The sequence below is a fragment of the Microcaecilia unicolor genome, chromosome 5, assembly GCF_901765095.1.
Source record: "Microcaecilia unicolor chromosome 5, aMicUni1.1, whole genome shotgun sequence".
NCBI lineage: Eukaryota > Metazoa > Chordata > Amphibia > Gymnophiona > Siphonopidae > Microcaecilia > Microcaecilia unicolor.
In genome coordinates, this window is record NC_044035.1 from 155129988 (window position 1) to 155148411 (window position 18424).

Here is an 18424-nt window from a genome sequence, read left to right on the forward strand (position 1 = left end):
GGAGCAGACTTCCCTGATAATGAATAAGCTGAAGAGATAACCTCCTTCAATTATCTATCCACCATTGTCTTGGAGACAGGCATACCCTTCCTGGGACCCAAAAGACAAAAAGATGATCACAGCACCTAAAATAATTGGTAGATTTGAAATAATGCATATGTACTCTTCAACGTCTAAGCAAAGAAATGAAGAGTAGCCTGAGACATAATCTTCCCTTCAAAATGAAGACAAGAGTATAGTCTGATTAATATGAAAAGAGAGAGGCTGTATCTATGAAACTCTTCTTGCAGAGGATAAGACAACTAGAAAACTGATTTCAAAGTAAGATCTTTGATAGTGGCCTTAGGAAGAGGTTCACATGGAGCCTTCTGAAGAGCCCTGAGAACCAAGCTAAGATTTCACTCTGGACAGACCTTCCTAAGAGGAGGACACAAACAAGTAACTTCTTTAAGAAAAAGGACCATATCAGGATGCACTCCAATCAAAACTCATTGAATACAGCCTCAAGAACATGCTAAAGCTGTGACTTGAACTTTGAGCGAATTAATAGCCAATCCTTTTTTAAAACCTTCTTGAAGGTAGGCCAAAATCTGAAGTCAAGAAGTATTAACTGGAGAAGTATTTCTCTCTCTAGACCTACTTGCAAAAGTTCTTCAAACTCTTGCATAAGCAGTAGAGGTGGATCTTTTCTGAGTCTGGAGTAAAGTTGTAATAACATCCTGTGAATACCCTTTCTTCCTTACGTGAGACCTTTCAATAGCCAGAACGTAAGATCAAAGGGGGAGGGATCCTCCATGAGAATCTGACCTTAATACAAGAGACCCTTTTGAAAGAGAAGGTGTAATGGAGGAGCAACTTGAAGATGAAAGTAGTTCGCATACCAGAGCCTCCTTGGTCAGTCTGGAGCTATGAGAATTATCTACCCTGGATGATGAGATACGAGTCAAAGTGTCCTCTCTATCATTGGCCAAGGAGGTAAAACATAAAGAAGACCCTTTGTTGGCTAATTTTGAATTAGAGCATCGATTCCCAGAGAGTCTGTATCCTTCTGGCTACTGAAGAAGCTGATCAACTGTGCATTGACTCTGGAAAGGGAACATAAGGAGGAGAAACCAAAAACCTCACGAGCTTGTAGGACAACACAAAGAAAGTGAGGCAAAGAAAATGAGGATTCCAAAAAGTCAAAATAAGACGTTTAATATGATAAATGGTTTCAACACATAATGACCCAACATGGCTGTGTTTTGGTGTGTGAGCCTGCCTCAGGGGTCAGAGTACCTGTGAAGTGCTTTGGAGATATTATGGTCTCATAAATATCTAAGAAGATACTTATAATCAGTCGTGCTGTGCCCCATAAAACATGCTGTGTGCTCTGGCTGCAGAAAAAAACAACAGCATCCCTATTCTGAGAGGTGAGTAAAGGCTCTGCAACCACCCACATTAGCAGTGAAACAGAATTCAAAATGGCCACAGCAGCATTGCACTCCACGACTGAGCCCACCACAGCTCCACCTGTAGTCTCACCCTCCTGCACCATAGTAGAGCCTGAGAGGGACCCAAAAGCAGTTTAAACTGACTGTCTGAAGGCTTAAGACATGTGGAGGGGCATAATCGAACATGAACGCCTATCTCCATGGGCGTCTATGTCCGAAAATGGGTATGTGAAGAGGCGGGACAGACTGTATTTTCTGAAAAAATGGACGTTTTTCAGCTGGGCGTTTGTTTTTTTTAGCGATAATGGAAACTAAAAACGCCCAGCTCAAAAACGTCCTAATCCGAGCAATTTGGTCGTGGGAGGGGCCAGGATTCGTAGTACACTCGCCCCCCTGACATGCCAGGACACCAACTGGGCACCCTAGAGGTCAGTGTGGTGGACTTCAGACAACACTCCCACATGCATAGCTCCCTTACCACGGGTGCTGAGCACCCAACCCCCCTCCCCCAAAACCCACTACCCACAAATGTACAACACTACCATAGCTCTTAGGGGTGAAGGGGGCACCTACATGTGGGTACAGTGGGTTTTGGAGACCTCCCATTTACCAGCACAAGTGTTACAGGTAGGGGGGATGGGCCTGGGTCCACCTAGCTGAAGTGCACTGCAGTACCCACTAAAAGTGCTCCAGGGACCTGTATACACGCAGGCCTCTAGGACTTGTTGCTGCTATATAACATTGGCACACCAGTTGACATCTGAAGACTAATCTCTCAAAAAACGTCCTTTATTGGAATAAGGACGCTTACTCACAGTTAACTGCAGATCAGAAGTTGTGCCCTAGTGGCAACGAGTCTCCCTGGTACTGAGATTAGCAGTAGGTCAGAGCTGGCAGAATGGTGTACAATGCCCTCTTTCAGCCACATTCAAGGTAAGAACTAAGTTCTGTAACGTGGCTAACACGTGAAAGGGATCTAAAACTGGCTTACAAAAATAGCCACTACCTCATGGACTACCGGAAACAAAACAGGGCATACTCTGACCCAGTAAGCAGGGGGAAAAGCACCATGGGAGTAGAGCCTACCAACTATCAACATCGTGAGCATTTGCCACAAGCTAGTGGAATCATGGAGCCCAATACCCTACACCCACCACAATGCATTGCTGATGTGACTCTGCAGTGCGCATAACAGAAAAGTTGTCACACTTACCCGAGAGCAACATCAGAACCAGGGAAAGGCTGTCACAGGATAGAACACATTCTGCTGTCATAGAGGTACATAGGTACGGCATTTGAGGCTGGCATAGAGGCTGGAAAAAAAGTTATTAAAGTGGGGGGTTTTTGGTGGGAGGGGGTTAGTGGCCACTGGGGGAGTCCGGGGAGGTCATCCCCGATTCCCTCCGGTGGTCATCTGGGCAGTTGGGGCACTTTTTTGGGACTTGTTCGTGAAAAAAAAGGGTCCAAAAAAAGTGACCCAAAATCGCGGTAAAAACGCCTTTTTTTTTTTTTCGATTATCAGCTAAAGACACCCATCTCTCCTTGGCCGATAACCACGCCCCAGTTCCGCCTTCACCACGCCTCTGACATGCCCCCGTCAACTTTACCCGTTTCTGCGACGGATTGCAGTTGGAAACGCACAAAATCGGCTTTCGATTATACCGATTTGGGTGCCCATGGGAGAAAGACGCCCATCTCCCGATTTGGGTTGCAATATAAGCGTTTTTCTCTTTCGATTATAAGCAGGATAGTGCACTGCCCTGATGCTGAAACCTGACTCCCACATTGGGAACAGCATTTCAAGAATTCAGCCATAATTAAAGCTGAAGTACTCACAATTTAAATGCAGGAACTGTGTAGTCCCAAGGCACTTCAGAGACATAAGTGTTTCCCAAAACAAGAGAGAAAATCTTTTCAGAAACTCTGTGTTTGTGTGTTTTTCTTAATAGGCAAGAGAAAAAATTATTGGGGAAGAAAACAGAGGCAGAGGAGCGGCAGTAGCAGGGGAGAAGGGAGGGACCTGGCACCACCAAGTTTACACCATAAGCTTAAAGCACCTCAACCCCAGACTCAACTGAACCTTTAGAAAAGAATAGGAGACCACAAAGGAACAGTCACAGAGCTGCATAGGAGCTGTTAGTCCCTACTGGAGATAGAGAATACTGGCTGAGCTAGGCTGTACAGTACTCTATAAAGCACAGCTCATTAGTGCTCTCTATCTCCACCTACTGGTAGATGGGCATGACCCATTAGTCTGGATTATGGATTCTCAACCCAGTCCTCGGGACACACCAAGCCAGTCAGGTTTTTCAGGATACCCACAATGAATGTGCATGAGATAAATTTGCATCCACTGCCTCTATTGTATGTCCTGAGGACTGTGTTGAGATCCCCTGGTCTGGACTGATCCTTTGGTGACATAATGCAAATTCCACTTATTTTGAAGAACATTCTAAGCAGATGCTTGTCACGTCTGTGGTCGTGACCACCCTCAGACTTACCTTGTTCCTGGGGGTCAGCTTCCTAGCTGGCTCCTGTTTCTTCTGTCTGTCCTTTCTGAGCTAGCTCTGGCTCTCTGTGCTGGCTGCATCCAGCAGCATGACACTAATTGCCTCACTATACTGCACCTGTGGGTGTTGCCTGGGTTAGCTCTCTCTCTCTCTCTCTCTCTCTCTCTCTCTGTGTGCTGGCTGCTTCCAGCATGACGCTAATTGCTTCACTACACTACACCTGGGTGTGGGAAGCCTCTCTGTGTTTCACTGTGCTTTCTGCCTGCTCTGTGGTTTGTGCCTGAACAGCCTCCGTAATTACCTAGAGATTGCTGCAGCTGTGTCTCTGGTGTTGAAGGGCTTTATTAATCACTTAGAGATTGCAGCCTTTGCCTTTGCATCGTATAAGGTCCCTGGTATGCTAGAGTGCTCTGTGCACTGCTACATTGTCCAGTTCTGTGTAATTGCCTAGTGTTTGACTAGTTAGCTTGGGCACAGCCTTGCTTGGTAGCCTGTGTACAGCTTTACTAGTTCTTCTATGTTTGCTCTGTGTGAGTTCCTAGTGTTTGCCTAGTGAGCTTGGGCACTGCTCTGCTTGTTAGCTTGTGTACAGCTTCTAGGTCTCCTGAGTTTAGCCTCTGGTTTTCCCCGGTGGGGTTTCCTTGGTTTCTGGAGCTTCAGCTCTAGTCTTGTCCTTTGCCAGTTCTCCTTGTTACTGGAGCTCCAGCCCTAGTCTTGCTATTGGTTCTGACCCTTGCCTGTACCTATCGACTGCTCTGCTAGCCGCCTGCCCAGACTCCTGCTTTGAACCTGACCATGCCTGTCTCTGCCTATTGCCTACACTCAGTTATTCTCTGCCAGCCACCTGTCTCTGCCTTTTGCCTGTACTCAGATCTTCTCTGCCAGCCACCTGTCTCGGACTTTTGCCAGAACCCGGACATTCCCTGCCTGCCTGTCTCACGTTAGCCTAGGTACCTGGGAGCACTGCTGGATCCTGACTACGGTTGTTCCTGTTGCTGGTTCCAGTTCTGGTTTTCCTGTAAGCCCTACCGGCTGCTCGAACCTGAGGGCTCAACCCTCGGGGAAAGGCAGCTAAGCGTAGGTGAAGCCTACTCCAGTGTGTTCCGGTCCAGTGCGTTCCAGTCCCGAGTGTTCCAGTGCAGGACTCCAGTCCGGGGTTCCAGTCCAGCCTTGTCTCTTCTCTGCTCCGAAGGTGATCTTGCCTGCCACTGCCGCTCCTCGGCCGTGGTCCAAGGACTCACGTACCCAGGGTTCCCGGGGAAGAAGCCTGACAGAATGCCAAGGTCCTCGAGAACACGACAATGCTGTCTCTCAACAATCAAGGGAAAATAAAATTTAACAATATTCTTCTATACAGGTTAGATAACATGACAAATTTACAACGGTGAAAACAAATACGTTTTTAGACATAATGGCATACTTACATTCCTTTGTTGATAAAAAAAAAGTAATCCCTTCCAGCACAAGTCAAAATGGAGTGGTGTCGACGGGAGGCAACAGCGTGGACACCATCAACAATATATCAACTTTTGCTAAAAGAAGAGGTTTGAACAATTTGCACCAGTGGCGTAGCCACAGGTGGGCCTTGGTGGGCCGGGGCCCATCCACTTAGGGCTCAGGCCCACCCAACAGCAGCACATATTTAGTGCCAGCTAGTGGGGATCCCAGGCTTCGCCAGCTGAAGACCTCCCCCTGATGGTGCTGCAAACACTGTTTTCCACTTCAGCAGTCTAAGCTTCATAAGCTGCTGATACTGGCCTCATCACATTGGGGAGGGGGGGGGGAGGAGAACACTTGGTGCCCACCCACTTCTTGACTAGGCCCACCCAAAATCTGCTGTCTGGCTACGCCCCTGATTTGCACTTTTAAATCAGGAAAAGATAAAACTGCTGAGCATATCCCTTCTGCCTATGCTTTTCTGTAAACAAAACTTCCTCACACATCTGCAATGAAATGGATTCTCGGAGGGCTTTAAAAGAAATTGGATTAGTAGCAGTTGAGTCACTCATGGAGCAAACACCTAAGCCGCAAAGGGATTCTTTTCACCAGTAGAGAGACAAATGAACAGCAAATGCCTGCAAATAAAGCTCTCTTATCTCAGCTTAAGGTGCAATCGTGTAAAAATAACATTGAAATCCTGGTATTTGGATCACAGAGCTAGCAGCAATGCAGAATTGCTCATTTGTGCTGACCTTAAAGTTGGCTGTGATTGACTATGTTCACTGAAATTTGGATGAGTGTTTATACTGGCTTTTCAAAAATATTCATGGCTATTTCCAGCATAATCTGAATATAAATCTTAAGCCCCTCTAGGACTTGTCAAAGACTTTCATTGCACTGAAAGGAATGCTCTTTTCCATCCAAACAGATATGGTCCAGTTTATGTGGAGGGTAATTTTATAAGGAGGTGAGTGCTGTTAAAGCATGTGCTTACTTTGGCAGTATTTTAGTCATTTATGCAGGGATGTGGCCACATATGTGCATAAATTACCTCTTATAAAATACCAAATAATGCAAAAGCACATGCTTTCAAACGATGGTGCATACTCTGCCAGTGGACATGCACAGGGGTGAAGTATGGGCAGAGTGCACAAGCAGACATGCAGATAGTAAAATACTATCATTCAGGGATGGTCTTAGGCAGGAGCAACAGGGGCGGTTGTACAGGGCCTCGCACTCCCAGGGGCCCCGCGCCGGCCTCAGAATGTCCCTCTCTCTCCTTCTCCCCACCTGAAATCCAGCCTATCAACCTCCCTTCCTGTGGGATCTGGTACTCTTCTTTCCCTTCTCGCTTCATGTATCGCTGCCCTCTTTAATCTTCTGTACCACTGCCCGCTGGCAGCGTCAGTGAAATAAGCAGACTGCCTTTGGTGGCCCCTAAAGCTTTCCCTCTGCTACAATGCATCCCACCTATGTGGGGCAGGAAGTTGTAGCAGAGGGAAAGCTTCAGAGGCCACCAAAGACAGTCTGCTTACTTCACTGATGCTGCCAGTGGGCAGTGGCAAGGAAGATCAATCGAGGGCAGCGATGCAGGAAGTGGCAAGGGAGAGAATAGTACCAGATCCCGCAAGGGGAGGGGTGGAGGAAGAAAAGAACACTGCACCTGCCGATTGGGGGGGGGGGGGGGGGAATAGAACCACTACAGCACCAGGAGTGGGATGGAGGGAAGGATAGAGATGTCAGACCCTGGGGGGGGGGGGGGGGGGGGAGGAGAGAGATAGACCATGAGGGAGGGGAGGAGGTAAGGATGGAATCAGAAAGATGCCAGACTTGGTGGGGGGAGGGAAGGAGAAGGGAAGGACATTGATGCTAGAATATGGGGTGGGGTGCAGTATGGAAGAGAAGGAGATAGATGTTAGAAGGACACTGATGCCAGACTGGGGGGGGGAGGAAGGGGAAGGGAAGGGCATTGATGCCAGAATGCGGGGTGAGGTGGATAGGAGAAAGGAAGGAGATAGGTGCCAGACCAAGGAAAGGGGTGAAGGGAAGGAGATAGATGCCAGACTGTGAGGGGGGAGGGGAAGGGAATGAGAGAGATGCCAGATCATGGGGGGGAGGGGATGGGAGAAGAGAAGAGAAGGAGATTTATGCCAGGCTAGGGAGAGGGAAGGGGAGAGATGCCAGGGGAGAAGAACAGAATAGAAGATGGGGCTAGGAGGTGTGGGAGGAAGGAGCAGGAAATGGATGGGGTTAACGGGTATGGGGAGGAGAAAGAAGCAGGAGATGGGTGGGGGTGGGGGAAGGAGCAGGAGATGGATAGGGCTAAGAGGTATAGGTAGAGAGGAGGGGTAAAGACTGGAGGATGGGGCTAGGCAGTGTGGGTGGAGGGGAGAGGAAGAAGAGCAGGGCAGGAAATTACAGATTGTTGTTGTTGTTACATTTGTACCCCACGCTTTCCCACTCATGGCAGGCTCAATGCGGCTTACATGGGGCAATGGAGGGTTAAGTGACTTGCCCAGAGTCACATGGATTGGAGAGTGGGAGTGCGAATTTGAGGGGATAGTGAAGTCACATGGATTGGAGAGTGGGAGTGCGAATTTGAGGGGATAGTGAATACTTGGTAGTGTTAGATATGAGGAGGTATATTGATGGGTTGGGAGAATGAGTGAGGGTATGAAATGAGGGATATGAGAAGAGGGGCAAGAAAAGGGGATGATGTAGGGAAAGGCTGAGACATAACGTGAATGACCTGGAAGACTGGAGAGAGGATCAGAGGAATTGAAAAGGGATGGGGTACTGGGGTATGGGAAGAAGGGGATGGGTCTCTGAAGGGGTTGAGTGAGAGTGGAAATGGGGTTAAAAAGATGGTGAAAGAGAAGCTATTGGGTATAGTGTAACAGACAGAAGAATGGCCTTGGAGGCAAAGGAAGGAAGGAGAGACAGGAACTGATAGGGTGATGAGATGCAGTGGAAGGTAGATGAAGGCTAAGAAGGTGAGTACAGAGGATGAGAATGGGGGACTAAAGAAGTGGGTTAAAGATGGGGGAAGGGTTTAGGCAGTGCTTTTTTTGTGCCGGTATGCACCGGTACAGTGTATCGGCACCTTTTTTCTGATCTGCTCCCTGAGTTGAAATCTTTTGTTTACCCAAAGTCGCGGTGAACCGGCAGTGAAAGCAGCAGGCAGGCAGGCTCGCCTCCTTGTCACTTTCACTTCCCTTCCCTTCCCTCTCAGCATCCTGCCTTCCTCTGATGTAATTTCCTTTCCGCGAGGGCGGGTCGCCCTGAGAGGGAAGGGAAGTGACGAGGAGACGACAAAAATGATAGCAGGGATGGGACGACTTCCCTATGAAGAAAGACTAAGGAGGCTAGGGCTTTTCAGCTTGGAGAAGAGACGGCTGAGGGGAGACATGATAGAGGTATATAAAATAATGAGTGGAGTGGAACAGGTGGATGTGAAGCGTCTGTTCACACTTTCCAAAAATACTAGGACTAGGGGGCATGCGATGAAACTACAGTGTAGTAAATTTAAAACAAATAGGAGAAACTTTTTCTTCACCCAACGCATAATTAAACTCTGGAATTCGTTGCCGGAGAATGTAGTGAAGGCGGTTAGCTTGGCAGAGTTTAAAAAGGGGTTGGATGGTTTCCTAAACGACAAGTCCATAGACCGCTACTAAATGGACTTGGGAAAAATCCACAATTTCGGGAATAACTTGTATAAAATGTTTGTTCGTTTGGGTAGCTTGCCAGGTGCCCTTGACCTGGATTGGCCGCTGTCGGGGACAGGATGCTGGGCTCGATGGACCTTTGGTCTTTTTCTAGTATGGCATTTCTTATGTAATGTACATACATGTGTCAATTTTTATAGGTGGGGCGGGGCTAGCTGGGACAGGGGGCCCCACCAAACTGGTCTGCACAGGGCCCTGCAGTTGCTAAGACCAGCCCTGCTATCATTGATGTGCATATCTGACAAATGTCCGTGCTTGCCACTTGGGCTAATATTTCATAAAAATAAGTAGGCACCTTCTTGAATGTATAATAAATGGCTTCACATAGGCACCTTAAATGGCACTTTCATCAGGTTGCCTCGTATACCTTCTTTAAGTGTTATGCCCAAGGAAAACACTGTACATGCACACAGGAGTTTATGGCTAAATATGTTAAGATGTGGGAGGAATGGTAGGCCTGTCTGAACATTTCCAGTTCAGGTTATAGGATGTAGATGGTTCATAACGATGTTTTAATATCAATATGCTGAATGTAGTGTGAATGCCAATGGTTCTATTTGATTTTCTAATACATATTATTTTATGGTTCTATTACATACAAATCAATTGAGAGATCCATTTAAAAAAGACATTCCTAGAATGTATTGGATGCAACGTTTCCTGACAGCCATGTAGAAGTCCACTGCTTTTGTTCAGCTGCTAGATGTGTTGCAGTCATCTTTCAGTTCATGGGCAATAGCTTCACACAGTTTAAAGGAGACAGCAGATGACTATCTAGTGGTTATATCATAAGCACAACATGACTCCCACACAGCTTCCAGGGAACACTGATCAAAGGTATGAGAGTATTAGAAACTGAGCTACAATGGGTCTTCCTGCCCCCTAGATGGCACAGAAGGTGTGTACATTATGTACATGCATGTTAAAAAGAGATTGTTTCATTGTCCTGTGCCACCCAGAATAAACTGGAGCAAATGAGAAATAGTTGATAGAAATGTTTGAAGACATTCTTATTTGATCATTTTTGGGGAGTGTGATCCATATAGTAGCATTCACATCCAAGGTATTCCTTGATTATTTATTGATTTATTATTTATGTACAACATCAACACAGCACGTAATAGAACATTTTAATTAACAGTGTAGGGTATAAGCAAAGAAAGAGCATATAGATAGGTAAGAGAGTAAGAGGAGTTAAAAAATAAGGTGACCAATTTAAAGAAAGTTGCCCAAGAGGTAAGAGAGATGATAAAATGTTATCTCACCTAGGGTAGAAGTGGATAAACATGTCCTGCTGCAGTATGTGCAGACCATGTCGGTCATTGTGTGTGTGAGTGAGACTAACAAGTTAGTTACTTCTTCCGTTAAAGGCCTGGTTGAAGAGCCAAGCTTTCACCTACTACCTGAAGTAGAGTTAGTCTTGTGTTAAGCGGAGAGTTCAGGAAGTGCATTCCAGAGTGTAGGGGTTACTCCGGAGAAGGCCCACTTGCTGGTTTCACATCGTGTAATGTCTTTTGGAGAGGGTGTGGTTAGAGATACCCCTTGGGAGGACCTTAGTGTCCTTGGAGGTGTGTAGAGGGTCATCCTGTTCTTGAAAGTAAAGCACTTGCTGCGCGGCCATTTCGGGGAGGGGGGGAGCCCTTACCACCACCCATTGAGGTGGTGGTAAGGGCTCCCGCGTTAACCTGACGGTAACTGGGCAGCACGCAGCACTGCCCGATTACTGCCAGGTACATTCCTGATATGACGGTGCAGATATGACGGTGCACTAGGGGTGGGAAGTACCGCCGGGCTGCTGCGGTAGCCCGCAATACTTCCTGTTTAGCGAGTAGTAAGCCCGCATTGGGCTTATCGCCGCTTAGTAAAAGGGGCCCTAGATTAGGCCCACCATTTTAACAGGCCTAAATTAAACTTATAGGAGCCAATATTAAGCCCATAGTGATCAGCATTTTATAAACTGTTGGCTGCTGCGGGTAAAAAAAAGCACTGGATATTAGCTAGTGCTGAATATCAAGAAAACAACTCTGACTGGCAGTGCTATCTGATTAGCAAGCAATATTCAGACCTGTAACCAAACAGCTAACTGGATACAGTTAGGGCAGCCTTTTTGCTGTTCTTACTTTATACGGTTAACAGTGTGAATATTGCCATTAACCAGATAATCTCCAGCTCCACCCATGGACTGCCCCAGGACTGCCTAGACAGTGCTGAGGTAGAGAGAATATCCAACAGAATTTTCCACTGGCCAGTGCTTATCTGCTTAGCATTTGTTTTATCAAACCTTTTCATCTTAATAGTGTTATTATTCATGGATGGTTTTAAGATCGAGAGCAGTACTCTTTTGTTATTTATTTTTGTTAACTATGGGGCTTGTTTTCGAAACAGAAAAACGTCCAAAATGTGTCATAAAGCACCACTTAGATGTATTTTTTCTCTAAACGTCAAAATCGGTATTTTCGAAACCTATTTTGTAGACATTTATCTATGCATTTCATGTGAAGTGCATCCAAATCACAAGGGGAAATGTCAGGTGTGTTTCAAAGGCGGGATTAGGGTTGGCGTAGGGCGTGACTAATACTTGTACGTTTTACAGCCATAATGGAACAAAACAAAAACATCTAGGGTGGAAACGTCAACATTTTGGTCTAGACCTGTTTTTAGAATGAATAAGGCACAACGTGCCCTAAATGACCCGAAGACCACTGGAGGGTATCAGGGATAACCCCCTTACACCCCCCAGTGGTCACTGACCCCCTCTCACCCCCTAAAAATGTGAATACAAATAGTACTCACCAGCCTCTATGACATGCTCAAATGTTATAGCCAGGTCCATTAGAACAGCATGCAGGTCCCCAGAGTAGTGTAGTGGTGGGTGCAGTGCACTGTAGACAGGTGGACCCAGGCCCATACCTCTCCCTACCTGTTACAATTGTGGTGGAAACTGTGAACCCTCCCAAACTCACCAGAAACCCACTGTACCCATATATAGGTGCCCCCTTCACCCATAAGGGCTATTGTAGTGGTGTACAGTTGGGGGTAGTGGGTTTTGGAGGACTCAGTAGACAACATAAGGGAGCAACAGTGAGATGTGTACCTGGGAGCATTGATATGAAGTCCACAGCAGTGCCCCCTAGGGTGCCCCATTGCTCTTCTGGGATGTCTGGGGGACCAGTCTGCTAAAAATGTTGGCCCCTCCTACATCCCAATGGCTTGATTTTCTATGTGTTTCACAAGATGGCCTGAAAAAATAAATGCACAGAGCACAAAACCTTGTTACAAACAGTATTTAAAAAAAAAAAAAGAAGATAGATGTTTTGCTTTTTTGAAAATGGTTACATTTGCTATTTGGATTTGGAACATTTACCGCAAACATCCAAAGTCCAACTTAGAAGTCATATCAAGAATGCCCTCCACGTGTAATATTTTTCCCAATTTTTTGTATTATACTTGTGAGGATGTATTGTTGTAACCCACTTAGATTTAAGATAATGCAGGATATAAATTTGATAAATAAAGAAATAAGTGCCCTGAAATATCACCTGGATAAATTATCTGGATAGTGGCTGAAAATCGGGCTGGTTAGAGGGATTGTCATCCCAACACTATCCATACAGGGCTAGATTCTATACATGAAGGCTAAAAAATCGGCGCTGATAAAAAAATAACCTAGATGTATTCTATAAAGTACACCTACATTTAGATGTGCTTTATAGAGTACGCTTAAATTTAGACACAGTTTATAGAATACACCTAGTGCCCATCCATGTGACTAAATTTAGTCACGGGCAGTTATGCAAAGTAAAACTTGGTGTAAATGCCGATACCTAAATTAGGCGCAGACCAGGTGTATTCTATAATGCAGATAGATTTTAGAAACCCCCATGACCTGCCCATTCCTTGCCCCTTTTTCAACTATGCACCTTAGAATACACTTAAACAGTTGTGCGTGTAAATTCTAATTAATGCCAATTAGTGTCAATTGCTTGTTAATTGACAATTATCAGCACTGATTGGCTTGTTAGCTAATTAAGTTGCGTACGCAAATCCAGAATATGACCTTAAGTCACACTATATAGAATTTGGGGGATAGCAATTGAAAATACATGGATAGGGAAATTATATGTTTGTTGGCCAACTGTAACTCATACTGACCAAGTCTGGGCCAGATATTCAGCAGCCCTTAACTGAAGAGTGACACTGAATATCTGCACAGACTGCAACAACACTGTCCAGGTAATGCCGGGGCAGTCCGGGAGCAGAGCAAAGGCAGAGATACTACTACTACTTATCATTTCTAAAGCACTACTAGACGTACGCAGCGCTGTACACTTGAACATGAAGAGACAGTCCCTGCTCAACAGAGCTTACAATCTAATTAGGACAGACAAGCAGGACAAACAAGACATAAGGGAATATTAAAGTGAGGATGATAAAATAAGGGTTCTGAATAAGTGAATAAGGGTTAGGAGTTAAAAGCAGCATCAAAAAGGTGGGCTTTTAGCTTAGATTTGAAGACGACCAGAGATGGAGCTTGACGTACCAGCTCAGGAAGTCTATTCCAGGCATATGGTGCAGCAAGATAAAAGGAACGGAGTCTGGAGTTAGCAGTGGAGGAGAAGGGTGCAGATAAGAGAGATTTACCCAGTGAACGGAGTTCCCGGGGAGGAATGTAGGGAGAGAAGAGAGTGGAGAGGTACTGAGGAGCTGCAGAGTGAATGCACTTATAGGTCAATAAGAAGAGTTTGAACTGTATGCGGAAACGGATAGGAAGCCAGTGAAGTGACTTGAGGAGAGGGCTAATATGAGAATAACGACACTGGCGGAATATTAGTTGTGCAGCAGAATTCTGAACAGATTGAAGAGGAGATAAAAATGACAAAAAGATATATGCTGCACTGACTGATAATAGGCACACAGAAGGCATGCAATACAATGCAGGAAGGAAAAAGGCCTCAAAAAGTTCCAAGATATTAAATAATCTGATGGAGCTGAAACAGATCTTTATGATCTTCTCTTCATCATTGGCCAAAAAACCTTCTGAAATATAGTAAACCTCCACCTCATGTAGTGATTAATTATGGATGAAGGTTATGTAGTGGAGGAGTGGCCTAGTGGTTAGGGTGGTGGACTTTGGGCCTGAGGAACTGAGTTCGATTCCCACTTCAGGCACAGGCAGCTCCTTGTGACTCTGGGCAAGTCACTTAACCCTCTATTGCCCCATGTAAGCCGCATTGAGCCTGCCATGAGTGGGAAAGCGTGGGGTACAAATGTAACAAAAAAAAAATATATGCTTTTTGTTTATTAGTCTTAATGTAGGTAGACCATTACTCGAAAGCACTTGATACAAACACCAGCACTTATCTTTAAAGGTGGCTCACACAATGGACCTCGTTGCCCGATCAAGTGTTCTGCTGTGTAGTCTTTCACATCCAGCCCCGAGCCGACGGTGGCCAGCGTTTCGCGCTGCTTCTTCAGGGTCTCGGTGCCAGGGCCATAATTGGGACACACACAGCTCAATAAGGCAAAGTTCCACTCGTGTGCACCACCTGTAAAGATAAGTGCTGGTGTTTGTGTCAAGTGCTTTCGAGTAATGGTCTACCTACATTAAGACTAATAAACAAAAAGCATATTGGTTGCTACATAACCTTCATCCATAATTAATCACTACATGAGGTGGAGGTTTACTATATTTCAGAAGGTTTTTTGGCCGATGATGAAGAGAAGATCATAAAGATCTGTTTCAGCTCCGTCAGATTATTTAATATCTTGGAGCTCTTTGAGGCCTTTTTCCTTCCTGCATTGTATTGTATGCCTTCTGTGTGCCTATTATCAGTCAGTGCAGCACATATCTTTTTGTCATTTTTGAGTACGCGGATTTTTGGGGTTATTTGCTGGGTTGCTAGTATTTCCACACCACATTAGATTTTTTCATTTTTAGAGATACAAATTAGCAAGGTACCGCCGGCATTCAGTGCTGGTGCTTAGATAACTATCTGGGCAAGTTGGACCACATAAATACAGCTCTAACCTGCCCAGATAGTTGTCTGGCCTGCTGGCACTGAATATTGGAGTTGACCAGAAAAATTCTGGTGCCCATGGTTAGCCGGATATGGCCTGGTATTAAATATCTGTGTCTAAATCAGCCCGCGGCAGCCAGCGTCTCGAAAATCTGCTGACTACTATGAACTGAATATTGTCCAGATAACTTAGGGGCCCTTTGACAAAGGCGCGTAAGGGCCTACATGCATCCAGCGTGCGCCAAATTGGCATTACTGCCCGGCTACTGCGTGCCCTGGGCAGTAATTCCAAATCTGGCATGTGCCAAAAACACGTGGTAGATTATACTTTCTATTTCTAAAGCAGGGCGCCTATCGGGAAGTAAACAGAAGTTGGCGAATGCTGCATGCATACTGCCCGGGTAGCGTGTGAGACCTTACCCGTAAATCAATGGGTGGCAGTAAGATCTCAGTCTGAAAATGGATGTGTGCAGGTTTTCATTTTGCCGCACGTCCATTTTCCGGCCCTTTGAAATAGTCTCTTTTTTTCCAGACATGAAATAAGGGTCCGGCGCGTGCCAAAAACACACTCCCACATTGCCACAGGCCAGTTTATAAAAGGGCCCCAAAGAAAACTATAATTAGATCTCTCTCTTATCTACTAACTTATACAAACCCAGATCACTTTTTCAAAATCAATATATATACTGATCATAGGAAAGAAAGTACATACTTTAAAAATTATAAATATCAATTTAAATTTTTTTATATGTTCTCAGATAGCTTAAGAACATAAGAATAGCCATACTGGTTCAGACCAATGGTCTATCTAGCCCGGTATCTTGTTTCCAACAGTGGCCAATCCAAGTCACAAGTAACTGGCAGAAACCTAAACAGTAACAACATTCCATGCTACCAATCCCAGAACAAGCAGTGGTATCCCCATGTCCATCTCAATAGAGACTATGGACTTTTCCTCCAGGAACTTGTACAAACCTTTTTTTAAAACCCAGATACGCTAACCGCTGTTACCACATCGTCCGGTAGCGAGTTCCAGAGCTTAACTATTCTTTGAGTGAAAAAAAATATTTCCTCCTATTTGTTTTAAAAGTGTTTTCATGTAACTTCATTGAGTATCCCCTAGTCTTTGTACTTTTTGAAAGTGTAAAAAATTGATTAACTTCTACTTGTTCTACATGTGTGCTTGTACTTAATACTGTATAATTGCTGCGTTTCCTATGAATAATGGCTGTATCCACTTATGTGACTTGTTATTAAATTATCCTCTCTACTTCCAGTAAACAGTGTAAGCAAAAGAAAAAGTTTTTTTTTTTAATGAGCAGGTAAGATAACTTAGGAGAAACAATGAGAGAAATGCAGTCAGAAAAGAAATTCAGTCGTTCACTGTCTTGTGTCTGGATTCAGCACAAGTATAAACAGACTAGTAGATTTTGTTGGTGTGTATATTCAAATTTGCTGATAATGTAACAGAAGGGTGTTGAATATTCAACTCCTTATTCTGGATTGCAGCATCTTGTACCTGGATAAAAGCTGCTGAGAAAGATATTCAATGGCACTATCCATTTTTTATACATATTTTTATAATTTTTTAAAATATTTAGCAAGTTCATTAATCTTCATGTTTTGCAATTTAGAATTTACTAGCATTCATGGCTTCATAATCTTATATATATATATATATACACACACACACACACACGCATGTGTATTACAGTGATGGATGTACACATATGCAATACTTTTTCCCATTATTCAGTTCCATGCAGCGTTCACTGTGTATCATAATTTTATTGTTAATACTAGTAAAAAAGGCCTGTTTCTGACACAAATGAAACGGGCGCTAGCAAGGTTTTCCTCGGAGTGTGTATGTTTGAGAGAGTGTATGTGAGAGTGACTATGTGTTTGAGAGAGAGTGAATGTGCGTGTGTGTGTGTGTGAGAGAGAGAGAGTCTGAGTGTGAGTGTGTCTGTGAGAGAGAGTGTGTGTGTGAGAATGAGAGTGTGTGCAAGTGCGTATGTGAGACACAGTGTGAGAGAGAGAGAGAGAGAGTATGTTTCACACAGATACAGTTTGTGTGAGAAAGAGAGTGTGTGTGAGACACAGACTCTCTGTGAGACTGAGTGTATGAGACCAAGAGAGTGTGTGAGTGACTTACACACTGCAGGCTGGCTCTTGTGTTTTCACTTTTGAAGCAGAATTATATTTTTGAGATTTTATCTATAAGAGGATACATTTTCATATTAGTGCATGCAGTCATCTTTGCTGTTTACACTTAGATTTGATCTGCATAAAGACACATTTTAACATTACTGTATGCAGTTATTTTTCTTTTATATGATCTTTTCATATCATGTAATCTTTCATATTATATTCAATAGATATATTGAGATATTATTGCTCATTATAAGATGTTCCCCTGTGTTTTTACTTTAAAGAAGGACACACTTTTTACTTTGAAGAAGAATATTTTTAGATTTCATCTGCAAAAAGATTAGCCATGTGAATGTATATTGTAAAGAGTATGTGGGACAGGCCCCAAAGGAACCCTGGGATAGGCCAGAATACCCCCGTTATAGGCAGGCATTCCCCAGGAAAAAACTAGAAATAAAGAACTACAACTCCCAGCATCCCCCAAGGGAGCCTGGGGATGAGAGAAACTATGTGCATTCCCAGGAGTCTCCAGAGGAGGGCCGCAGGGGAAGGAGTAAGGCTGATTCTCCAACCTGGTGGAAGAGGTGGTGGAACAGGTGGGTGGAGAAAGAAGAGACACCAAAGAGCTTTAATGAAAGAAAGGGTGAGCAGCTGGGAGAAGGGCGGGGCGAGGAGAATATGGATTGGGCTCCTGAGGAGAGAGAGGCAGAGAGTGAGCCTTGCCCTATGGAGTTGACTGAACCGGAGAACACCCTGGAAGAGCCGATGGACTTTTCAGCTCTGGCTCAGCGAAAGCCAAGGAAGTAGCGGGGCCAAACCGGGTCAAGCGGGAGGAGGTCAGGTAGGAGTATGACTGACCAAGAGGGTGGGACCCTAGGCTTTGAGCCCGCGCAACGCCATTACTGTGTATTTTGAAAGCTTGGCTAGAACTGAACTGTGTTTTGAAAGCTTGGCTAGAATTGAACTGTGTTTTTGGAAGCCTGGCTAAACTGAGCTGTGTTTTGAAAGCTTGGCTAGAATTGAACGGTGTTTTTGGAAAGCCTGGCTAAACTGAGCAGTGGTGTAAAGCTTGGCTAAAAGTGAACTGTGTTTTGGAAAACCCCGCTACACTGAACAGGGTACTTTTTTTTCTTTTTTTTATTATT